The 16,182-nt window shown below is 38.0% G+C and overlaps 1 protein-coding gene across 4 annotated transcripts in view; it reads right to left on the bottom strand.

Annotated features, from left to right (window-relative positions):
• Positions 1-16,182, bottom strand: part of PATJ (PATJ crumbs cell polarity complex component) — a 382,417-nt gene that overhangs the window by 149,802 nt on the left and 216,433 nt on the right. The window lies entirely within an intron of this gene.

A 16,182-nucleotide genomic window follows, 5' to 3' on the forward strand; every position in this document is an offset into this window, starting at 1 on the left:
TCCTGGAAGGTTTTCAGGTTAAGTCTAATTATTAATAGCTACCAGTCACTGAGTGCTTACTCTGTGCCAAACTCTGTGCCGCAAAGCTCTTGATGCACGGGTTCGCAGTTAAATCTTAGAAGGGCTGGGTGTTATGTACTTTCACCAGATGATGAAACTGGCATCCAAGAGCTTGATTTAAATATTAGTTGAAAACCCTGTATTCCTAAGGCAAACCTAGAGGTCATATCATCTGTATGGTGCACATAAAACTCAGCTGATTTCTAAAGTCATCTTTGTAAAGGTATCTATTAAATAAACTCTGAGCTGGACACCTACCATCTTAGGTCCTGGAATTTTGATATACACAAGTTAGAATTGAATCTGCCTGCCAATGCAGGGGACGCAGTTTCAATCCTTGGGTCAGGAAGATCCCCTGGAGGAGGAAATAGCAACCCACTCCAGTATTCTTACCTGGAGAATCCCATGGACAGAGATGGATGGGATAGAGTTCATGGGGGTGCAGAGAGTTGGGCATGACAGCACACACGTGATACAGCGCAACACAAGTCAGAATCGAGCATTTTATCACAGTGCATAGAGGTAAGGCCTGGAAACTCTGTTAGGCTTTTGAAATCCCTAATGTAGTATGTAGTTCCGTAAGACTGTACCTTTCTTCTTGTGTAAACAAGCTGCATCCTGAACAGTAATATATACTACTACAACTTTTTCATTATAGAAATAAACAAACATTGACCACCTTTTAAACTTTTTTCTAACCCAAGCCAAAGGAAAACAATTAAAATATTTCATCCTTTCAGAATGTAAGTGATCATTCAGATTATCTAGAAATTGGAAAAGATATTATTTTCCATTTACTTCCAGTAAACTGAGAAGTAGAGAAACTAAGTGCTTTCCCAAAGTTTCTCCTTTCAAAAGTGACTCAATGATATATGGAAAGAATAATAAATTATTTAGATATATCTTTATCTTTGATACTATCTAATAATGGAAGAAAGAACTCTCCTTAGTACTGACTTGGTATTCCAACTCCCTCTAAATAATCTATTTATTATGTTAAAATCTGAGATGTACAACTCTTCCATTCAAGGGTAACCATATTTTAAAATCTGGGACAATCCAATTTATACATGTTGTTCCCACTATTTATAGTGTGCCTTCTCTCAAATGTAACCCAGTTTGGATGATAAATAATTTTTCCCACATTCAATCAGCCATGACTATTGAAAGTATATTTTATGCCACTTCATCTTGATTTCCATATTACTAAGTGAGAAAGCCAGACCAGACTGGGGATGTAGTAGAGATTTGGGGGGTTGTTGACAGCACACAACCACTTTTCTTTAGAAGGGATGGTCCTTCAAACCTTCCAATCACGAACACCATCCATCATGATTGACAGTCAAGTTAGCCTCATGTAGCCATAATACATCACATAGGAAAAGCCATCACCTTCTAAGGCCCCCAGGCATCCTGATCTTCAGGTTCTAGAAGGGACACACATACCATTCCAAAAAATTCTCCTTCTTTGAGTTAAATTGTCTTGAGCTAATTTCTGTTCTTTACCAATGAAAAGTCTCTACCAATACACTATCGGAGACTTCATTAATTTATACATCCAAGTGTGACTCTATCTCCTAGTCTTAAACTCTTTCAGACACACAGTAATTTACCTTGGCATTCAGAAGGGGAAAAAAAGAAAAGGAAAAAGGCTTTCTGTATAAATGAGATTTTCATACTCTTGACCTATAATTCTGTTTTTTTCATCTGTGTTTGTCTTTCCTAATTACTGGGTGTGTGCATGTTCAATCATTCAGTCACGTCCAACTCTTTGTGACCCCATGGGCTACATATAGCCCACCAGACTCCTCTGTCCTCTGGAACTTTCTAGGCAAGAATACTGGAACAGGTTGCCATTCCTATTCCAGGGGATCTTCCTGACTCAGGGATTGAACCCACGTCTCCTGTGTCTCCTGCATTGGAAGGCAGATTCTTTACCACTGCATCCCCTGGGAAGCCCTCTGACTACTGACAAAAGGCCTTTCTGAAATCCTCCACAGGGTCAGTAACTTCTATCTCAGTTCCATTACCCTTGGTCCCAGAATGACACAAATACTTTATCATAGCTCATCTTCCAAGGTTCTGAACTTTCAGCTGAATGAAATGGCATTCAGGAAAAACTTAACAACGTTCTAGATACTGAAAACAATAGCCCCCAATAAGAAACATCTGTATTTGTAAAACTTATAAATAGTATAAAAAGCCTGAACAAACTTCTTTTTGGCCAACAAGGACATAATAGGTTTTCATTTTGATCCATATTTTCCAGCACGAGCTGGTTTCTGCTACTATAGCTGAGCCAGGGGAGCGGGCGGTCAAGGGGGAAGAGGAATGGTGGTGAACACTGATTTGAGGTAAACTCTCTATATTTAGATACTAGAGATCGAATACTTAATTGCAATATTTCATGTGTAGTTTATAGAAGAAGTAGAATTAGGGTTAATCCAGCAACAATTCAGCAAAAATAAACAGAAATCCTTTTGTCATACTACATAAACTTTCACTTTAGAGGTCCTTAATGAGATTTGTTTCAATAAAATTATTCAAAAATATCATGAAGAGATAGGTTTCAATTATTCAATTTTCCATAATTAAATTGAACATGAATATAAATTTATACTGGAGAGTAAGTAGCTCAATTAAGTCTATTCAAAAATGTACCAAATTGGAAGTAAAAGTTAATTAGCTTTGATTTCTAAGCTTAGATTAGAAATATTAATTATATAAAAATTAAAATTTAGTTCAAGCAACAGGTTTGCCTGAGGTTTGAATATCATGTTAAAATATACTCAACAACACACCCTTTACCCATGCTTTTATTAAGTAGTATGATTTATTATGAATAGTAATAAATTATTAAAATTGAGTTATAAGTCAGGTAACTGAAATTGCTGATGAAATCTGAGAGTCCTCCCTAATTCACTTTTAAATATATTCTAAACTTTACATTTTCAAACATTATCTATAGGTTAACTTTTTTCTTTAATAAACACTCTTATTGACTTTAACATAGATGTAGAAAACAAACAAATCCTAAGTGTTCATAACTTGATGGGTCTTCTTATGGTTTAATTTTTGATCTAGCACTTCCACTTTTAAGAATTTATCCCCAAAAGATTAAAGACAAAGGTGTCAAAATACTTATCAGGGCCATAATTTATAATAGGAAAAACTAGACATTCATCAACAAAAGGTTTATTATATTTGCCTTCATACATCAATAAATGGAAAACTGTGTCATTAAAAGGAGGTAAAGGAGAATGCTGCTGCTGCTGTTAAGTTGCTTCAGTGGTGTCTGACTCTGTGCGACCCCATAGACGGCAGCCCACCAGGCTCCCCCATCCCTGGGATTCTCCAGGCAAGGACACTGGAGCAGGCTGCCATTTTCTTCTCCAATGCATGAAAGTGAAAAGTGAAAGTGAAGTCGCTCAGTCGTGTCTGACTCTTCACGACCCCATGGACTGCAGCCCACCAGGCTCCTCCGTCCATGGGATTTTCCAGGCAAGAGTACTGGAGTTGGGTGCCATTGCCTTCTCCAAAAGGAGAATGATACAGATCTAAATCCACTGCCATATAAAGATAAATTTATAAAGTGAATGTGACCAAACACAATGTAACCTATTTGTCATATTATTTTTATGTAAAAATTTCTGTCCAAGTCTAAAGAAAGCCCTGTAAGGATCTCAACTGTCAATAACCATGGTATCTTTGACTGCTGGGATTTAAGGTGATAGCCAGTGTTTTTATATTGATATTTTATAACTACTTTGTAACAATACCACTTATAAGCGCTCACAACATATAAAGCACATACACACATGCCTCAAATACATTCTTTCACACAAATCAATAGAGGAATGCATTACTATCTCATTTTACAGATGGAGAAATTGAGACTTAATGAGTTTTAGGAACCTGACCACAGTATTTAGAGCCAAATCTGTTTGAGTCTAAAAGCCTGTCCTATTAATAATTAGAAACCACTCCTAAAGGTATGGAGATAGGGGGTAAAAGTCAGAGGATAAGCAACTTTTCCTGTCTATTTTTTAAAACTTTTGATTTTGTATTGGGATATAGCCAATTGATTAACAATGCTGTGATAGTTTCAAGTGAACAGGGAAGGGACTCAGCCATACATACAAATGTATCCATTCTCCCCCAAACTCCCTTCCCATCCAGGCTGCCACATAACATTGAGCGGAGTTCCACGTGCTATACAGTTGGTTGTTGTTTTTAATCCTACGAAATTTTAAATCCAATTAACAGGGCCTCACAAAATAGAAATTCCAGACCAAGAAATATTCCAATAAAAGTATAATAGATATGTGTCATATCTATCAATTTATTCACTTATTCAACAGCCATTGTGCAAGTGATGAGGAAACAGGAATTTTCATTACCAGCATCACCACAGCTGCCATGTATTGAGCGTGAAGTATGTTCTAGATACCCATTCTCTGAAAGTCACTTCACTGGAATTGCTTTTACTTGGTCAGATATGGTTCTTTGCACACATACACCTGGTAAGTGACAGGGTCTTGGACACAGATAAATGCATTGCCATGTGACGGATGTGGACATAAAGCAAGAGATGATCATCTCTTCTTGGAGGTGGGTGGGTGGGTCTTGTGGAATCCTAGCAGGCCTAGGGTGAACAGAGGGGCACTAAGAACACCAGGACTGTGGAAAGGCTATTCTCATATATGAAAAGATACGCAGGTAGGAAACTGTAGGCCTCTTCCTAGGAACCATGCAGATAGCTTTGGGGGTGGGGTATAGACTAACAGAATAGAGGTAACCAAGTCCTGTTCAAATGAGACTTTTTCCCTTCCAAAAATCTTAATCACTAGCCCCCATGAAAAACCATCCTCACTTTCCAAATCACTGCTTTCAACTTTGCAGATGGAAGAACTGAAGGGAAGAAAGGGGCAGCAAGGTAAGAATGGAACAGGGATGATGACTGCTACTCACATGAAAACACAATTTCACTGGAATGAAAAAGTATTTCTGAATAAATTTCACATTGATTTCTTTTCCTCAAAAGACAAAATAATACATGTCAAGCTCTAATAACTTAATAGTTTGAGCAAAGGAACAGGTTTTAAGGACTAAGTTTAATGAACACAGTGCTGAAATAAGGTCTTCCGTGACTTCATTTAATCTGTTTCTTGTGAAGTATAATGTTCCCAAAGGAACACATTTGTTTACAAGGCTAAAGCATGAGAGATTTATTTTCTCTCAAACAGAATGAATTAAATCGAAATACTTTCTGAAGGCAAAGTATAATAGCTTGTAGTTCACATCTCTCTAAATTTGATATACTGGGAAAATAGTAAAAGATACTCCTTTGAATTCTACAACCTAACACTATAGAAAAATATTGACTTCAAGGAAGTGAGCAGAGAAATATGTTTATGTGTTGCTCTGATCCCCTAGAGGAGGGCACAACAAACCACTCCAGTCTTCTTGCCTGGAGAATCCCATGGACAGAGGAGCCTGGCGGGCTACAGTCCATTGGGTCGCAAAGAGTCAGACACGACTGAAGCGACTTAGCATGCAGCACACACACACGTTGCTCTGATTCTTAGTGTTTCTATGGAAGCTGCCCTAGTTGCTACAGGCTGGTTCACTTGACCAAATGAAATAGGTATCTGTGGCTAACTTTGTATTATCTGCAGGGCATAGAAAGGAATGCATGAATGGAGTCAAAAGTATAATCTACTTCTAAGGGCTCTTTAATATTGCAGAGGAATCATTCTTTCCTAGGATGCTGAGGCATTACATCCTATCTCTATTAATGTCACATAAGTGTCATACCTTTTTGCCTTTTCATACTGCTCAAGGGGTTCTTAAGGCAAGAATACTAAAGTGGTTTGCTATTCCCTACTCCAGTGGAACATATTTGGTCAGAACTCTCCACCATAACCCATCTGTCTTCGGTGGCCCTACACAGCATGGCTCATTTCACTGAGTTAGACAAAGTTGTGATCCATGTGATCAGTTTGGTTAGTTTTCTGTGCTTGTGGTATTCATACTGTCTGCCCTCTGATGGATAAGGATAAGAGGCTTGGGGAAGCTTCCTGATGGGAGAGACTGACTGTGGGGGAATCTAGGTCTTATTCTGAAGGGCAGGACCATGTTAAGTAAATCTTTAATCCAATTTCCTGTTGATGTTCGGGCCTGTGTTCCCTTCCTGTTGTTTGGCCTGAGGCTAAACTATGGTAGGAGTAATGGCAACCTCCTTCAAAAGGACTTATGCCCGCACTGTTGTATTCAGTGCCCCGACCCTGCAGCAGGCCACTGTCAACCCACGCCTCCACCAGAGACTCCTGGACACTCACAGGCAAGTCTGGCTCAGTCTCCTGTGGGTACGCTGCTCCTTTGTCCTGGGTCCTGGTGCTCACATGCTTTTGTTTGTGCCCTCCAAGAGTCTGTTTCCCCAGTCCTGTGGAAGTTCTATAATCAAATCCCACTAGCCCCCAAAGTCAAATTGCCTGGGGGTTCTCAGTCCCTTTGCCAGATCTCCAGGTTGGGACATCTGTTTTGGGTCCTAGAACTGTCTTAACAGTGAGAGAATTTCTTTCCAAGAATTTCTTTGGTATAATTGTTCTGCAGTTTGTGGGTTATCTGCTCGTTGGAAAAGACCCTGATGCTGGGAAAGATTGAAGGCAGGAGGAGAAGGCGATGACAGAGGATGAGATGGTTGGATGGCATCACTGACTTGATGGACATGAGTTTTAGCAGGCTCCAGGAGTTGGTGATGGAGAAGGAGGCCTGGTGTGCTGCAGTCCATGGGATTGCAAAGAGTCGGACACAACTGAGCAACTGAACTGAGTCACATGAGTAAATAGGATCTCAAGTGAACAGCGACCTGGGATTCCTTCTTCCAAGAACATCAGTACATGCTAGAAGTCGAGACTTCCCCAAACTAGCAAGGGCCAGCTTAATAGTTGCTTCTTTCAAACTCGTGATCTGATTAGGACTCTACCCCAATTACCTATGCTACTAGAATTTTTTTCTCTTGCCTTCAAAACATTTTCATTGCTGTGTCTATCTGATAAAGAACTAGCATCCAGAATATTTCCAGAACATATAAAGAACTCCGAATTCAATTCAATTACAAAACAACAACAACAACAAATAATTTAAAATGAGGAAGTCACTTGAATCAACACCCCATAAAAGTTTCTGCAGAGAGAGAAAAGATAGGTGTTTGGGTAATACAGGTGTACACAACTGTCAAAATTGTATAGATAAAGCCTGTGGATTTCATGTTATGTAAATTTTAGCACATATACATATACACACATGCCTATAAAAATAATAATATTCTGAGTAGGGGTGGGTATATGAAGCTATAGGTGATACCTGAATGACAGAGTGTTAGTAATTGTTGAGTTATGTGATGGCTATACAAAATAATTTCATTATGTTATTCTGTTTACTTTGTAGATGTTAAAAAAAAAAAACCAACTTTTTTTTAAAGGGCAGAAAATATATATGGGTATACCTCCCCAGGTAACATTTCCCATACCTTTTGATTTTTAATATCCAAACTTCATAGAGTCTCTATCTTTCTCAATATAATATTTTTCAGTAAATCCTTATCTTATAAAGAAAAAAAAATTGTATCTACACCCCTCAATACAAAGTAAAGATTTAAACAAAAAACTGTGAGGGAAAAGGTCAAAGTTGCATTTCAAGTAAAGAATCACAGGGAGATGTTTTATGACACTCAGAGTCAACAAGGAGGATGTATAGTGTAGATGTTGGCAGAGCTAATGGAAGCCATGGTAGTGCATACAAAGCAACTGTGTGTTAGCAACCATAGTGTTTGGTGATTCTGAAGTAATATTACACACTTCACATCCTAACATGATTAATGTTACCTATATATAATATCTTTGTATATATTATACTATAATACTTTAGTTGTATTTTGGGAAACTGATGGGGGGTTTGGGGTTGACATATAATGCATAATTTTTCCTAACAGGATGTGAAATTGGCACAAGCCTACTGCTTTGGGTGGAACATCTGATTTTCAGGTTGGATTACTGATTTTAGACCTACCTCTTACAAACTATGGGCTTCCCTGATAGCTCAGTTGGTAAAGAATCTACCTGCAATGTAGGAGACCCAGGTTTGATTCCTGTGTTGGAAAGATCCGCTGGAGAAGGGATAGGCTACTCACTCCACTATTCTTGAGCTTCCCCTGTGGCTCAGCTGGTAAAGAATCTGCCTGCAATGTGGGAGACCTAGGTTCTATCCCTGGGTTGGGAAGATTCCCCTGAAGAAGGGAAAGGCTACCCACCCTAGTATTTTGGACTGGAGAATTCCTTGGACTGTATAGTCCATGAGGTCACAAAGAGTTGGACACAACTGAGCAACTTTCACGTCACTTACAAACTAAAATTAAAACACACATACATGACCCGTGTTTGTGATGAGTTCAAGGAGGTGTTTGATATTGTTAGTAAGTCAAACCTGGAATAACAATTTCATTAACACTTTTCTTTAAAGCTTTGTGCCTTAAAATTACATGGTCTTGCGCATAATGCCATTTTAAATTCTTGATCTTTTAGTTATCCTTCACGTTGCTTAAATATTGTAAATATGCAGATTGATGACTTTTTGACTCATTTTGAGAGAAAATAAAGTATCTCATTCCTCAAAATTTATGAGTAAATTTGGAACACCTCATGGGTGAGCAGTGGTTATCCTTACAGCAATCTGTGATGAAATGTCAAAAGGATGAGATGGTTAGATAGCATCACTGACTCAATGGACATGAACTTGAGCAAACTCCAGGAGACAGTGGAGGATAGGGAAGCCTGAAATGCTGCAATCCATGAGGTTACAAAGAGTCGGATCCAACTTAGCAACTGAACAACAAAGAACAATGTCATAAATCACCAGAGATTCAAACTGCAAAATAAATAAATAATTAAATAAAAAGCCTGCATGGTGACTGTAAGAAATTTTAACTGTAAGAATCCCATGGACAGAGGAGCCTGGCGGGCTACAGTCCAGAGGGTTGCAAAGAGTCAGATGTGACTGAAACAACTTAGCACACAAAGCAAAATATAGAAAAAAAAATTATGTGATGAGGCTGACATAAGGAAGCACTTCTCCATAACCTAAGAGCATATCTTTCCAGCCTGCATCTCAGCATGACCATGAGCGGGGCTGGAAGTGAGTGGGGAAGAAACTGGTAAAAGGAGGGACCAGAAGCCTGGACAACTACCCTGATATGGAATGTATGAGTCCAAGGGAAAACTGCAGAAAGGAGAGTCTGGAGAATCACTGCTGAAATCCACTTATTCCTTCCAAATTGCACCTTTCTTCCCCTGCGTACATTCCTCTGCCTATTTTTTATAAGCTTCCACAGTAATTGAGCTCCTTTGAACATCTTCATTTTTACTCTTTTTTTCATGCTACTTTCCCTCCCTAATTTTAAGACAATGTGGCTCACTGTAGTGATCCCACTTAAAGCTTCTGTGGAGCAATATTGAGGACTGTGAAAATAAAAATTAAATAATTGCATTCCTCCAAAAGATCAGTAAGAATATAGAGGTTTAGCCTAAATACTTCAGCAGCATAAAGATAATAATGTACGACCATATAATTCAAAACACTTCCCCCAACCAGCCAGAGACAGAAACAAAAATGGCAAGAGTAGAGCTCAAAGACTTCACTCCAGGAAATGTAGAAAAGAACCAGGCTACCCAATATGAGTAAGGTTTTACAGACTATTTCTTACAGCCGAAATAAAATTTTAACTCTATAATGGCACTGAGGGTGAAAGCTCTTAAGTTATGAAGCACAGAGGAGCTCTCAAATCAGGTAAGAACAACCTCAGAAAAAAAAAAAAAAGATTTTTTTTCTTCTTTGGTTCTTGAGAGATAGGTGTAATTTCACTGACTGCAGTCTTCTTTTAATGAATTCCAAGTGGCATTAAATTTTAAGAAGATAAAAAGAGTAAAAGGGTACTGTATCATGAAAAATTATCTCAGATATTCTAAACTAGCACTGGGTTAATATAGATCAACCAAAACTACAAAATGATGAGAAATTCATGATTATCTTCCAGAATCATTATCCACCCAGAACTAAACTTAAGAACATAGCCTTTAGAGTCTGAAAAGTCAGTGTTTTCATGTTGATTCTGCCCCTCATGTTTCAGTTTCCTTATCTGTAAAATGGGTACTAAAATAGCATCTACTTTTGTTTAAAAAAGAGAGAATGCTTGTAAAGAATTTAGCAAAGCTTTGCAGATTATAAATGCTCGGTGTCAATTAAATTCCCAGTATAGCTCCCCTACCTCTGATTTCTTTTAATAAACTCATCTTTTTGTAACTTAATTTGGATATAATACAATGGATTACTTAGGGAAGATAATTAAGCAAAATACGATAAGTATGAGTTACAATGTTTTAATGACAAGGGAGACTGCACTTGAAAGAAAGGAAAAACATACACACCTCTGGGATGCCAGGACAATTTTGTGTGTGAAGCTGACCACTCAGCCAACACCACGTTCTTCTGTTGACTTTCAGAGCTATGAATTAGGCTGCATATAATTTTAAGAGTCAGAAAATGGGGTAACTTCAGCTTTGCTTATGTGAGGTTATATTCAGGACTTGCTTACAGTTTCTGTCAGGACGATCAACTCATTTTTTAACAGCTTTATTGAGATAATTCATACAATAAATCACATATTTAAAAAGCAAAATTTGATGTATTTTGACACTATTGCCACAATAACAAATGTTTATCAATTTGTTTTTGTATTTTTAGCTGTCATAAACCTATTTCTGTTAATAAAACTGTTGGAAAAATCATTTTACTGCAATTTTGAAATCCTTTACTCTTCTTTCTGGTCCTCAAACTAGTGTTTCCTCAATGGGATGTTTTATTCTGTGAGATCTCTTAGGGCATAATTAATGCATTAAGAAGCATACTTTAGAAAATTACATTCATTTGTATGGTAATAATCTAAAGGACCCAGTATGCTGCTGCTGCTGCTGCCAAGTTGCTTCAGTCATGTCCGACTCTGTGCGACCCCATGGACTGCAGCCCACCAGGCTTCTCTGTCCCTAGGATTCTCCGGGCAAGAACACTGGAGTGGGTTGCCATTTCCTTCTCCAATGCATGAAAGTGGAAAGGGAAAGTGAAGTCACTCAGTCGTGTCCGACTCTTAGTGACCCCATGGACTGCAGCCCACCAGGCTCCTCCATCCATGGAATTTTCCGGGCAACAGTACTGGAGTGGGGTACCATTGCCTTCTCCAAAGGACCCAGTATAAGATGATGGAAACTTTTGACTATAAAATAGAATCTTATCTACAGATGTCTAAAACCTAGTAATTTATTCACTATAGTGTACTTCTAAATCACATCTAAGTCTTCCAAAAGATTTCAAAAATAACTCACTGGCAACAAGTGAAGGATCAACCTTTTGGACTGGTGTGGTGGTAAGCACCCTCAGACAGGAGTTTGTCAGGTACGTGTGTACCTGAGTCAGTCATTTAATGATTTCAGTTTTTTCTTCTTATAAAATAAGTATTACTAAACAAAGATTTGAGTTTACCTATTGTTCTATGTCTTTATTCTTGGCAAATATAGGTAGTATTCATACTTTTTATTTTCAGTGGTTCTTAAATAAACCTATTATACACATACAAAAATAACAAGATTTAATTTAGGCTATGCCACAGGTAAATGTCACAAAGGGAATGAACTTCCTCTGTCTTGAAGTGTGTGGGAGCCAGACACACAAGCCCATCCACTGCACACTTCCAAACGCCACCCACGCTGTTCCTTCTGGCTGCTTCCCTCACCTGACAAATCATTCCAGTCCCCACATGGCACTATCAGCTCTCTTCCCACACTTGCCCTGTAGGGAAGATTATAAATAAATCCTATATTCACAAGGCAGCACCATGCCCGGGCCTGTGTATTTTCTGGGACTAATTGCTTAGGGAAAGCCAATAGTCTAGAAAGTCTCATTCCAGTCTACATGGTAATTATATGCTAATGCATTTTGAAATTAATTCAGAACCCCCACACGAGCATCCTAGTAAAGGAGAAAGAAGCTGAGATTTAATCACATTGTCTTCTGGGGGCTCAGCGTAAGATTTCTTTTAAACATGAACTGAGCCATCAATCAGCAGAACTTGCTGACTGCTCTTGCACCGTAATGACGCAGTCCTACAGCAACAAAACTGCTGGCCGGCGTTGTGCCAAAAATCAGTCATGGACAGGGCTCGGGAAGAGATGCAGAATTTCTCACTTCCAGGAAGCTACAATGTATGTTTGACCATGCTCTTTTCTACTTCCTATAAATTAACTACATCTGAGGGCCTAAAAAAGTCAGATCAACCCTAAATAAAAGGGGGCTGTGAGCAAAGTAATAATGATAACAACAAAGCAATTATGAAAAATAATACGAGCAAATAGAATTGTAAGATTGATCAAGACATGGACAACTTTATCTCAATTGACAAAAATAAATAAAGTGTGGATGGGTAAGCAAATACACAAGATTTGCTCTAACCCAGTAAGTATGATCTAAAAGCCTAAATGCCTCCTTCGTGATGCAGTCTCCTTCAACAACATCTAACACACTGCATATCCAAGAACAGCTATTGTAACACTGGCTTCCAGCTTTCCTGGTACTCATCACGGCATCAGTGCCTATTCGCAGTTCAAAAGCACATTGGATTTGATATGTGATAAACAAATTCGTCACATATCATAGATAAATGACCGAAATTTTTTCTCAGCTATAAAAAGAAACCAGGAAAATGTTTCCCACATGAATTTTTTTACTGTCATCCCTGACCTAGAAGCCAGAAGCCCATGAGAAGGCTTATAACTGCATAAGAATCCAGTCTGTGCCTTTTTCTACTCTCTCAGCTTTTCAAGATGCTGCATGGAGCTACTGAAGAGTATGATGGTTTCCCTCTGGAACATACTTTTGGAGACAAATATATTAATATAAACAAGCTAAAAAGAACTGAAACCCACAAATCCACATAGAAATTTTTTATAAATATTATCAGTTGAAATGTATTATGGTATTAGTAAGTGCCAGATGTGGTGGCAAAATGTGACCTATCTTCTCATTAATTCTTATAACACTCTTGGAGGTTGAAGCTACACAATCACTAGACTGTGAGCTCTATGAAAATAGGATGATGGATTTTCTTCATCAATGTAAAATCAGCACCTTGCTCCTATACTTCCTCCTACACAACAGATGCCTAGTAAAGTATGTGCTAAATGAATAAAAAATTTCCATTTGATAAAGAAAGTAACTGAGGGTTAGAGAAGATAAATAATCAAAGATGTGTGATGCTAGACTCAGTATTTCAACTTTTAATTTTATTTTATTTTACTTAAATAAAAGACTTCATGGAGAATATGGGGGGATTAATTTATTGCCATGTTTAATCTTCTCATTCTTTTAATCTCTGAGTGAAGATAAAATTACTGAAGAGCAACAAGAGGACCAAATTCAGAAAGTCAAAGGAGGGAACAGGAGGGGTCTGAAAAAGCAAGATGCTAATATTCTTTTTTACTCAGGAGAGCTCTTCTAGCTTCTAGCATAGATAGAAACAGATACCTGAAGTTTCTGTCTTTAAGAGAGGAAATATGATCTGATTAATAGTCAACCATGTGCCCTACACTATATTAAATCCCTTCTGAAATGCAACTAATAACTGAAAGAATTGGAATAATTAAAGCAGGTCTTCCTAGTCTAGCGCTCTCTGCCCCGCACACAATGTTGACTTTACTGTACGGCCTATGAAGCACTCTCACCACCCTGCAGCCTTAGCTCATCTATCTCCTCTATCTAATAAAATGTCAGACACAGAAATAACATACCACTTCTCTTCCCGGTCTGGATCACATCAGTCATTCCATCTTGAGTCTTAATAAGGCAGAGAAAATAGAACTAGAATTGTCATGTTCCAAATGATAGCTTTTGGAACATTTCCACGTACCACACAAGACAGGAAATAATGCATTTAGGTGTGCATAATACAACAGTATAATTTAATATATATGGTTTCCTAAAGCCTAGAGTATCATAAGTCAGGATTCTCACGGATCTAAACAGACAGGATTTGCTGGAAGTACCGTGGAGAATGCAGTATAATTCAGTTGCTAGAGCACAGATCTTGGAGCCTGGCAAGCCTGGGTTCTTAGCAACTTAGTTCTGTTACTTAGCAGTTTTCTTATCCAGAAAATTGGGATAATAACAGTACTGACCATATAGGGCTCTTAAGAATACAAATGTGTTAGCACATAGGTAAAATGCTAGGGATAGCTCAGTAAACTAGCTTTTACTTTCATCATTATTACCACCACCATCACTTTAGTTTTGTTTATGAAGAAACCTCTAAATGAACTTGAAGCAATGAATTATACTGGTTAATCCATACTAATACCATTGATGTTTATCTACTTGATGATTATGCTAGTCAATATGACTACCCGATGTGGGTCGCTTTCATAATGCTATATTACAAACAACAAGAAAAGTAATTCCAGGAATGACTTCTTGGTGAAAATAGATTTCAAAATGCGGAGAAACTACCAACCAAGGCTGAGAAGACAGAGGGTGATACTAATGATCTTAGAGTTGTGTCTGAACAGCTTTGGCTGTGGATATTATTAGGCAAGTCACATTATAGATGACTATGAATTCTATTCTGAGTAGAGTCTGAAGAGGAAATTATAAAATGAAAAATTAGTAAGGCCTCATGTGAAGTAAGCATCTGACACTCAGTGCCTCTGTGATTCAGCTCCCTAAACGTCCAAGTGTTGGAGTATTTTATCAAGAGGCCTTAGAGCACACTTAACAAACAGCTAAGAAGTCAAACTGCCTGGTATTGAATCCAAAAGCCTCGTTTACTTTGCGACCTCACCTCGTTATTCTGTGACCTCAGTAAAGCTATGTCTGGTAGCAAGTACATATTGCTGCTTTTATTATAATCTTTTTTTTTTTTTTTTAAATTTTTGTTGTGCAACAATCTTTTATGTCTCTTTTCTTCCTTAAGACTGTGAGCTATTCAAATGAAGGACTGGAGTATTCATCTCTTCTTTGGTATCCAGCCCTAAGAGACACTCAAAAAACTGTTAGTTGAATTAATGAATGACTAAACAGGCAAATAAATATAAAAATAAAATAAACTCAGAGCAGAGGGAGAAGGCAATGACAAGGTAGAAGGCCACTCCAGTACTCTTGCCTGGAAAATCCCATGGACGGAGGAGCCTGGTGGGCTACAGTCCATGGGGTCACGAAGAGTTGGACATGACTGAGTGACTTCACTTTCACTTTTCACTTTCATGCATTGGAGAAGGAAATGGCAACCCACTCCAGTGTTCTTGCCTGGAGAATCCCAGGGACGGGGGAGCCTGTTGGGCTGCCATCTATGGGGTCACGCAGAGTCGGACATGACTGAAGCAACTTAGCAGGAGCAGCAGAGCAGAGACCCTGACTTTAAGCTTACAAATATGAGAATAACTTTTTCAGATTACTGATGGAATCATCTGGAATAGTAGCAGGGATCAGTTCCCTCCCTAACTTCTCTTTTCTCTCTCCTGTTCCTAAATAAGGAACCTAAGAGACTTTAACCACATTTCCAACTCACAGATATTAACCAGTCCTTGACAACCAGTTCATAAGATTTTGTTGGCTGTAACACCTTCCAGAAAAACTAAATGGCAACAGCAATAAAAACAAATGTTATACTTACAGTTAATTCAGAAGCTGAAGAGGATTTTGTTAAATACTAATAATGTCAGATTAATACACAAATTAGTTTTGAATCTTTTGGAATTTATATTCAAAAACAAGCTCTATTCTTTTAATATGTTTTCATGAGATTTTACTTAAAGGCCTTTAAATTGTTTTGTGAGATTAGTCTTTACTCAAGCAGCCAATAGTATTTGTAAGCAACAATATAATTTTCACTCTTGCTTGGGAAAATGATAACAAATAGTTGAAGAAAATGCAATTTATAACATTTTACTCTTTTACTTCATCATCTTATACACTATCCTCTATATCCAATCATGTCACCCAAACAAAAATTAAGAATATACGCCC

Source organism: Bubalus bubalis, chromosome 6 (genome assembly GCF_019923935.1).
Source record: "Bubalus bubalis isolate 160015118507 breed Murrah chromosome 6, NDDB_SH_1, whole genome shotgun sequence".
Classification (NCBI taxonomy): Eukaryota; Metazoa; Chordata; class Mammalia; order Artiodactyla; family Bovidae; genus Bubalus; species Bubalus bubalis.